Genomic DNA, 9865 nt, shown 5'->3' on the forward strand with positions numbered 1-9865 from the left:
AGAGAGTGAGAAACCAAGATGACAATCACAATTAGAATGACAATTTGATGGTTTAAACATGATTGATATGATTCGTACCGACTCAAAGTAGTAAATCATTTTCTAACCTATCAATGAATCGGTACAAATCATTACAGAACATGTAAACAATTAAGACGAAATGGATTCCAAACGAACCAAATTAACCTGTTGAAATTAAGAGAAAGCAAAAAGTAAATCAATTAGACAATTTAAAATCGCAGTAAACAATTAAAAGGTAAGAGATGAGAAAAAATCAACTCAAAGTAAGAAAACTCATTAAATAATCATCATCATTATTTCAATTGATCATGTAGTTGATTAAAGTATAAATTGTTAATGAAAAAGATTAAGAAAGTGAGAGACAATCTAAATTACAGAGAGAAATTAATTAATCATGGGAATAATTAAATTAAATCCATTGAGATTGAAAATGATAAGTGAAATTAACATTACATATGTTCAAATGGACTAATATATAATCATGATTAAGGGATAACCAGTAATCAAATGGTTGATTATAATGATCATCATCTGTGTTAATAATGATAATCAATTTGATTACTCACTTGAGATCACAATCCAACAATCATAATTATAATGATGATATTAATACGGTAAAGTTAATCTTAATTCAGTTTCAATTGAGCTCAATGATTAATCATCTTAATCATTTTCTTAGTTTTTTAAATTACCTTTTTCCTTTTTAAATAATCAAAGATCATTATTATCATGGTTAATCATCATGTGTAACAATTTAGACATTTATTTTCAGTGAAATTGATTCACAATCCTCTTGAGGAGTAAATTGTTACTTTTTCATGATTAAACCATAAAAATTAATTACGTTAGTTAATAAAGTCAAGTCATTGTATTGATTATCTTTCCTATGTGATTAAACCAGAATTAAATTGTTGATACAATAATCAAACTGTTAAAGCCAATAGATTACATTTTAATTTAAATTAATACCATTGACCATGAAATGATTAAGCAAATTGAGGTTACACCTTAATTGTGATTAACAATCAAAAGTGAAAACTGTTTAACACAATAATACAACAACAATCTAATATCAATTTACTAAAAAGCAATTAACTTTGTTACCAAATCAATAATTCAACAATCAAATCCAAAACTGTTACAATTTGCTGATTCATTTATAATGATAACTATTAATAAATGATGAATTTTTTTAAAAATGTAATCAAAATTGTGAATTAAATTGTTCAATTTTAATTGTGATCAATGATTTTGCAATTTCAATTTTTTTTACAATCATCAAGTTAATCAATGACAATATTTAACTGGATTAATTAACTTTTACAAATATTGTCAATATCATGAAATATTAAGATAATCAAATGATAAGTTAATCAAGTTTAATTGTTGGCTGGTTGATTGTTTCAATTGATTATTTAACTGAGTCTGTATATGTGTTTATTATTGTAATTGGGTGACTATGAACAACAACAATCAAAACTAATTCACTATGAATAGAGAAACAATCAAATTTGATTGCTATTAATAGCTGGAGACAAGGAAAAACAAATTAACTTTCATTGTTATTTACATACAATCTCAACAACAATTACAATTATCATCAAAAGTAATAGTTAATCAATGATTGTATCAATAATAAATGTTACCTGTAAATATAATTGTAATGATTGTGAAAGTAGTTTAATCATATCGACACAATGAAACAAATGATAACATTATTAACAATTTAAACTGAATTAAGTGAGTAAAAGTAAACCAATTGTTATGTTGTCAATTTTGAAATTAAAATTTAAATTGTGATTAATGATTTGAGTGTGAAGAGAAAGTGTAAACAACAATTGGAAACAATCAACTTACATGAAGGAAAAAAAAAGTAAACAATCAAAAGACATGATGATGAGAGAGAGAGAGATGAAAAGTTCATCCCATGAACCAGAACTTTTCACTGAACTGAACTAAAGTAATTCAAATATAAAAAAAACGAAAATCAGAAGAGACGAATTGATATCACGCATCGAATTTTTTGTTAGAACTTTTCAGGTTCGATTATCTTTTTCCTTCATTCTCGAATTCTTTGTTCGAAAATTTTTTTCTTCACTTTGTTCTCTCATCATTATCATCATGATGACATCGAATTTCAAAATTCAGAAGTGATAGCGTGTAAACGAATCATAGATTTATATTGGAAACTTGATTGAAAAATTTTCCAAGAAAATTGAAACACCATCATGAACGATAATTGTGAACATGATGAATGATTACAGGATGATGATGATGATGATGAACAATAAAACAATCAACTAATCAACAGAAAAGTAGAAGAAAAAAAAATTCAAATTTAACTTTTTCCTTTCACATTTGAAATCAACTGTTAACCAGCATCAATCCAACTAATGATATCTTAATGATGAGGATAACAATTAATCATCACGTGATGATCATTAAATTAGATCAGTTAATCATGATCAACTTTCACTGGCGACCTCTAACTAAACTAAATTAAATTTAATGTTGACAATAACAGAAATTGAATGAGTCTCATGAAAAGTGAAATTGGTTAACTGAATATTGATGAAAATGTTCATTATTTTAAATCTGTTCATCTTCATGAGTATTATCATTATTATTATTATTACTATTTCTATGATTATCATGGTGAAAATAATAATAAAAGTTCATTATAATGAACAGACAGGTAAAGAGAAAAAGTTTTTGGAACAATAGAAAGAAACAAAAAAAAGTCATTAAAACAGTTTGAATAAAATGAACATCATGATATATTATCGTCATCATGATAACCCATGAATTTTGAGTTGAAATGATGAAATTAGAAAATGAAATTTTCAGGTCAATCTAAATTATTCACAGCAACTTGAATTCTGTAGGTTCTGAGCTGAATTTCAAGAGAAAAAGAAAGAGAGATGTATAGAAATTATTTCTCTGAATTTCAGCTCATGTAGAAGGAAAAATAAGTTCTAATCATCATGTTGGAACTTTTTTTTTTTTAATTCTTTTTCTGTATAAGCAAATATTATCTTTCACCAGAATGAATGATCCAAAAAAGTATGGTTATGATTTAATTAGCATCTTCAGGGGATGTTCATCATCAACAGAACATGTAATACCTTTTGTATGAACATCATGATAATCATGGGATTCAGATTCATCATGTTAATGAGTTTATTGTTGTTTTTATTATAATATATCAAAATGAAGGGAGAAAAGTTTTCACCAGAATTTTGTTTTCTCTCACCATTGTTGATTAACCCTTAATTGTGATGAATTATCTGATGATAATCATTAAATTGTTATATTAATTATCACTATGACACTGTTAATGAGTAACTAAATTAACTTGTTACCTTATAACTAAAGTTAAATTTTCATTTTCTTAATCAATTGAACTTTTTTTTTGCAGTTCAAAGGCTTGATTAATGGATCGAGAGTTAGTTTTATGGTTAACTATTAATTACGGTCTAACAATTAACTAATTGTTGTTTCTAAGACAATTAATCCATTGGGTGGTGTCAATTCAGAGCTTGGGTGTTAAATTAATTTGTAACCATTTTCACCAAGTGATACACCTTAAAGTTCATTAGAAGAACAATTAAAATCTAGTTCGAAAAAAGTTCAAAGTGTGAGAACTTTTTTTTACTTTTTCTATTCTCATTCTTTTTCTTTGATTTTCCTTGAGATCCATGAAATTTATGTGAACACTCCCCTCAGAATTTCACCCTGTAAATGTATTCATATTCATCTGAGTGACTTTTCATTGAATATTTATATATATCCTAAATTCAATGAGTATCTATTTTATGGAGAAATCCCCATGAGATTTGATGGGAAACTTTTTCTCAGAACTTTTGTTTTTTGAGAAAATTTTTTTCTTCGATCTCTTCATCTTTCTGACCACTGACACCTTAATTCCGCTATCATCCATCATTATACCCATTATTATGACCACAAAGAGAGAGAGAGAGAGAGAGAGAGAGAGAGAGAGAGAGAGAGAGAGAGAGAGATGATATTTACTGAAGTTTGAATGTTCCACTGAATGAAATTATCATCGGACTATCATGAGAAATCAGTTGGAATTTAAGATGGAAAAGAATTCACGTTTTTCTCAGTTTCATGTTTGATTCATGGTGAAGGTGGTTGATAATCAAGAGGGTGGAAAAGATAATGATGAACGCGACAAAAATATAAAACAAATTGTTCTGATCATTAAGTGGAAAACATGAAATTTCAGTAACATTGTATCAAGTTTCAAATTCTCACAATTTTATCTCCATTTTCATATCTATTTCTTATCATCATCATCATTGAATATTCCGAGAACGTACTCATCGAATTTATGAAACAAAATATAATAATCTTTCTCAAATTCTACATATATAAAGATATCCAAGACCAAAGGGAAAATTTTTCTTCTTCTCGAAATTTTAACTCCATTTTATTATCATAATACTACGAATAGCAAGTTCCAAGAGTTCGTAAAAGTTCATGTAACATTCATACAATTGAACTTCTCACAGGATTGGTTTTAAAAATTTTCTCAAAACCATTACCCTTCAAGAATATGTTGATTCTGAACCCGTTAATAATGAAATTTTATTTAGATTCTGCACCCCTGAAGAATCAATTGAATTGAGTAAAAGAGGAGAAGTTGGTGTTCAACGAATGCCAAAAGAAAATTTACTCAATGAATCAAATCTTTCTAAAGATAATTGTAAAGTCAATTGCTTTTTACAAGCAATTCAAGAAACAAAAGAAATAGAAAAAGTTTCAATCTATTTCCAAAAGGCTAATGAGATTAATCAATTACCCTCATTAGAAGAACGATTAAAAGCTAGAATGGATTCTAAGCTAAAACCTGATCAGAAAAATGAATTAATGAATTTACTTCTTAAGTTCAATGATGTATTTTCGATACACAGAGGTGATTTAGGTTTTGTTCCTTGGCAAAAATGGCCAATTAAGATTGATATTGGAGAGAATCAAATTCCATATCAAAAGCCTTATTCTTGTTCAATTGTTGCTCGACAAGCTTACCAAAGTTTAATCAAAGAGCTAATTGAATATGATATCATTGAGCCTTCAGAAGCTCCTGGTGGTTCACCTGCGTTATTGATTCCTAAATCAGATGGAACTTATCGATTATTAAATGACCTTCGTGCTGTTAATCGGATGACCCAAGTTGTTTATTATCCGATGCCACGAGTTGACGATTGTTTGGAAGCGGTAAGAGGAGCTAAGTATTTTAATATGTTCGACCTCTATCAAGGCTATTTCCAAATAGAAATCCCACCCACAGAAAGAGCTAAAACGGTATTCGTTACACCGGATGGAAAATACCAGTATAAGCGACTACCAATGGGCTTGGCTTGTGCTCCCTTCGAGTTTCAAAGATTAATGAATAAAATTCTGGATGGATTAAATTACACTGAATGCTTAGGTTACTTCGACGATGTACCTGTGATAGCAAAGGATTGGAATGAACTTTTAGGTAACACTGAGAAAGTTCTAACTCGACTCAGAAATTGGAACCTAAAGATTAAGACCGATAAGTGCAAATTTGGTTGTACTGAGTTAATTTTACTTGGTCATTTGGTTGATGGTAAAGGTATAAGACCTGATCCAGGAAAAGTTTCAGCTTTAAAAAGTTTACCTTACCCATCAAATGTGAAACAACTACAATCTCAACTTGGTTGTTACAATTATTTCGCTCGATATATTCCTGATTTCTCAAGATTGGCTACACCTTTATATCGATTAGTTTCGAAAGAAAGAAAATTCAAGATGATGAAAGAAGATTATCAAGCATTGGATATTCTGAAAGAATCGTTAATGGAAACAACGATGTTGGTACATTTTGACCCCAAATTAAAAAGAAAAATATCAGTTGATGCAAGTGATAAAGCCGTTGGAGGAATTTTGCTACAAGAAGATTCTAATCTTCCAAGAGATGAATCAAATGAAATAATTCACTGGTTACCGATTTCATTTTTCTCACAGAAATTATTGAAACACCAATTGAATTATTCAGTGTCAGAAAAAGAATTACTTGCAATTCTTGTTGGAATAAAAAAGTTTCATCATTATCTGGATGGTGATGAATTCATTGTTGAGACTGATCACCATGCGTTGTGTCAGTTACCGAAAATCAACTTTAAAAATCAACGTTTACAACGATGGAGTATAATGCTTGGAGCATATAAATACAAAGTGATTTATAAACAAGGTTGTATTCATCCTAGTGATTGCTTCAGCCGATACCAATCGGAGTGGGATCACCGAAAAATTCTTGATCCAGAAAATGAATACATCGAACAGTTATTGTTAATTTCAAGTGACCCAACTGATTCTAACAATCAAAGTGAAAATGAAGAGATTTCAGTTAATTTCATTCGAACAATGAAAAAAGTGATTCAACCTAATTCTGTTTTCTATTTCAAGTTAAATCCTAATTGGAAAGAAGAAATAATTAGTTACCAAACTAAAGATCCTGAATTAGCTGAGATAATTGAACAATTAACTTCAAATGTAAAAGTGATTTACATAAAAAGTTTACATTAAGAGAAAATGTATTGTATCGAAAGCCGATGAACAATAATGAAAATTATCGAATTGTGATAACAACGAAGTTGTTACAGAAATTGTTCGAAGAAGAACATGCTTCGACAATCGGAGGACATTTTGGACTTGAAAAGACATATCTCCAGATATCTCGTCGATTTTGGATGAATTATTTACATGATGAAATTTCAAGATTATGTAAAAATTGTATGACTTGTCAATTGGCCAAGCCAACGAATACAACTTACGCTGAACCATCTCAAAAGCCTATTCCTGATACAGTTTTCGAAAGATTGGAATTGGATGCCCAAGGGCCAATTACTTATCAAAGAGGAAAATCAAAGGTAATTCTGGTTCTAGTTGATTCATTGACTCGTTTTGTTTACGCTAAGTCCTATCCAAATCAAGTTTCCCAAACAGTGAAAACTTTTTAAATGAATATTTTTCAATATTCGGTTTCCCTAAGATAATTCAGACAGATAGAGGAAGAAATTTTCTATCAGAAGAAGTTGAAAAGTTCCTTAAATCAAAAGGAATAGTACATGAAGTTTCAAATGCTTACTACCCACAAGCTCAAGGAATCGTTGAAAGAACGAACCGAACCATCGGTGAGAGATTGAGATCAATTGCAATAGAACATGGTTTAGATGAAGGAATAGATAAGATTCTAAAGTGGAGTGTTTATTCAATAAACTCTTCAATTCATAAAATACACAAGTTCTCACCTCATTTCCTTGTATTTGGAAAACATCCAAATTCACCAATTGATAATCAATTATCAATTTCCTCATTTACTAATCAATCCATTGATAAGGCAAGAAAACTTTCGAAAGCTCGATTAGTTTCTCAACAAATTTATTATTCGACGTTATTAAGACAATTAACTAAACCGAATCCTTATCATGTAGGTGATTATTGTTTTGTTAAAAATTCTGCTCCATCAATTGGAACAACAAAGAAACTCGTAAAAAAGTATTTAGGTCCTTACCTAGTATTAGGAGTTCGAAGAGGTTCTGTACTTTTATTGAATCCAGTTAATTATGAACAATTCACTTCGAATTTACAATTAACTAAACCTTACCGAGGAGAATTAAATGAATGTTTAACCGCATTAAGAAATGATTATTTTAATTCTAGTTCAGATGATTGGTTTGTTAGTCCTGATAGTCTCGAAAATGAGTTCGAATTATCAAATTTTTCCTTTGATTCTAATCAAATAATTACCCCAACTAACAATCAAAACGGTCAAGAATCACCTGGGCCTGAATTTCCTGAGATTGATGACAATTTCAATCTGAATGAAAATGAAAATGAGAATCTCAACCTAAATGAAAATGAGATTGAAAAAGAGATTGAAATTAATGATAATCTCGAAAACGAAAATGAAAATCTAATTGTTGAAAATGATTCAATTGGAAATGATTCTCCAGAAGAAAATCAAGTTAAACGAAGAGCTCGTTATAAGACTGCAAATCGAGAGATTATTGATTCAAATGATCAACAAGACTTTGAATTACCAAGAACGAGAAACCAAAGACGATTAATTAGTGTTAATTACCTTGAATTAATTAATTTTCCAAAATTAATTAAAATAATCAATTTGAATTTTCCGCTTCAAATGTTTGGTTGACAACTTTGGCGCTAAAACCTTTGTTGCTAAGGAGAGAAAGACAAAAAGAAGACATTTTTGTTTCCGCTCTCAACAAGTTAACACGCTTTGATTCTAATCAAATTAATCAAGTTAAATTAGTTAATTTTACTAATTGTGAACAATTTAATCGATTGTGTTTAAGTGAAAAGACAACCATGTCTTCATCTAATTGTGATCAACTCAATGTTGGTGCATCTTCATCTCAAATTGACGCTTTCGCCGATGCTAATATTGATTGGCCTGGTAAAAGTGAAGAAAATGTAAGTGATTGGAGTTTAATTCTGGAAGAAATTGAAAAGAATCCTGATTCTTTATGGAGAAGTGCAAAGTTAAAAGATCCTCTTCCAAAATTTACTGCCGATGGGATTAGAAGCCCTGTTGATATTCCTGATGATTATCCTAACAATCCCATTTATCCTGATCCACATGATGATTTTCAAGAATTAAGACTTTATCCAGCTAAGTTACCACAAGAAGAGGCTGATAAACCATTTTACCTGCGAATTGAAAGTTTCATCAAAATTCGTGAAGAAATTGATTCTTATATTTCTAAATATACTAATCTTCAAAGTACTTATACTGAATCAATTCAGGAGAAAATTAAACTCAACGTAATTGAAGACATTTCAAGTATCAATTTCAAGGATCTACCGAAAGGACTAACCAAATCTCGTGTTGTTCATCCTGATTTAATGAACATTTCATCATTATTATTGTGCCTATTCTGTGAACAAATCGCCATTGAACCTCGATGTTGTTCTTCATGTGAAAAAATCTATTGTACGAAATGTGCTAAATGGTTAAGAGATTTAATCAATCAAGTTAATCTCACCCCAGCAAAGGAACTAAATCAATTTCTTTGTATTAATAAGAATTGTTTAATCAACTCATCCAAGAGTCAAGATTATACAAAATTGGTTCCAATCAAAAATGAGAAAGAGTTGAAGCTCTTTGATGAATCAACTTTCTATTGTCATCGAGACTGGTGTAAGTTGGGATTCAAATTAAAAGATTATCCCACACACATTAAACTTTGTCGTCATGGTCCAATCGATTATACCATCGACAATGACCTGAAAATCAATTGTTTTAAAATTGGATCGATTCGTCAAAAGGTAATGGAAGCCCCGAGATCATTAGCTGGCTTATTACCTCAACATTTGAAAACGAATGAGCTCACGGTTATGACTCACGAAGAAAATTGGACTAATAAAGGAAATACTTTGCTTTTTACTCAAGATGAGAGGAGCATCCCAATGATCCATCTCTAAGCCCTATTGCTATTCGAGCTCACGCAAATCTATCATTAAATTGGTGGAATAATTATCAAATAATGAAAGATCCAACCACCCAATGTCTGAAGGAGAAAAGTTTTTGTTAAAAATTGGATTCCCGCCAATCAATTCACACCCAAGATTCCCTGGTGCTGAAAGATTTCCTTCAGTAAGATCATCTGTGATTCCTAATTATCTAATTGAATCTTCAATTAAGTGGAAGAAATGGTCTCATGGTATCGATGATTCTGATTCTATCATCTCCGATAGTTCATCATTTGTTTTATATTCTACAACCATCGATGACCCGGAATCCCCATTCATTAAAATCGACCCTTTTGAACGT

The sequence above is a fragment of the Panonychus citri genome, unplaced genomic scaffold (assembly GCF_014898815.1).
Source record: "Panonychus citri isolate SS breed McGregor unplaced genomic scaffold, ASM1489881v1 Contig00108, whole genome shotgun sequence".
NCBI classification, from domain to species: Eukaryota; Metazoa; Arthropoda; class Arachnida; order Trombidiformes; family Tetranychidae; genus Panonychus; species Panonychus citri.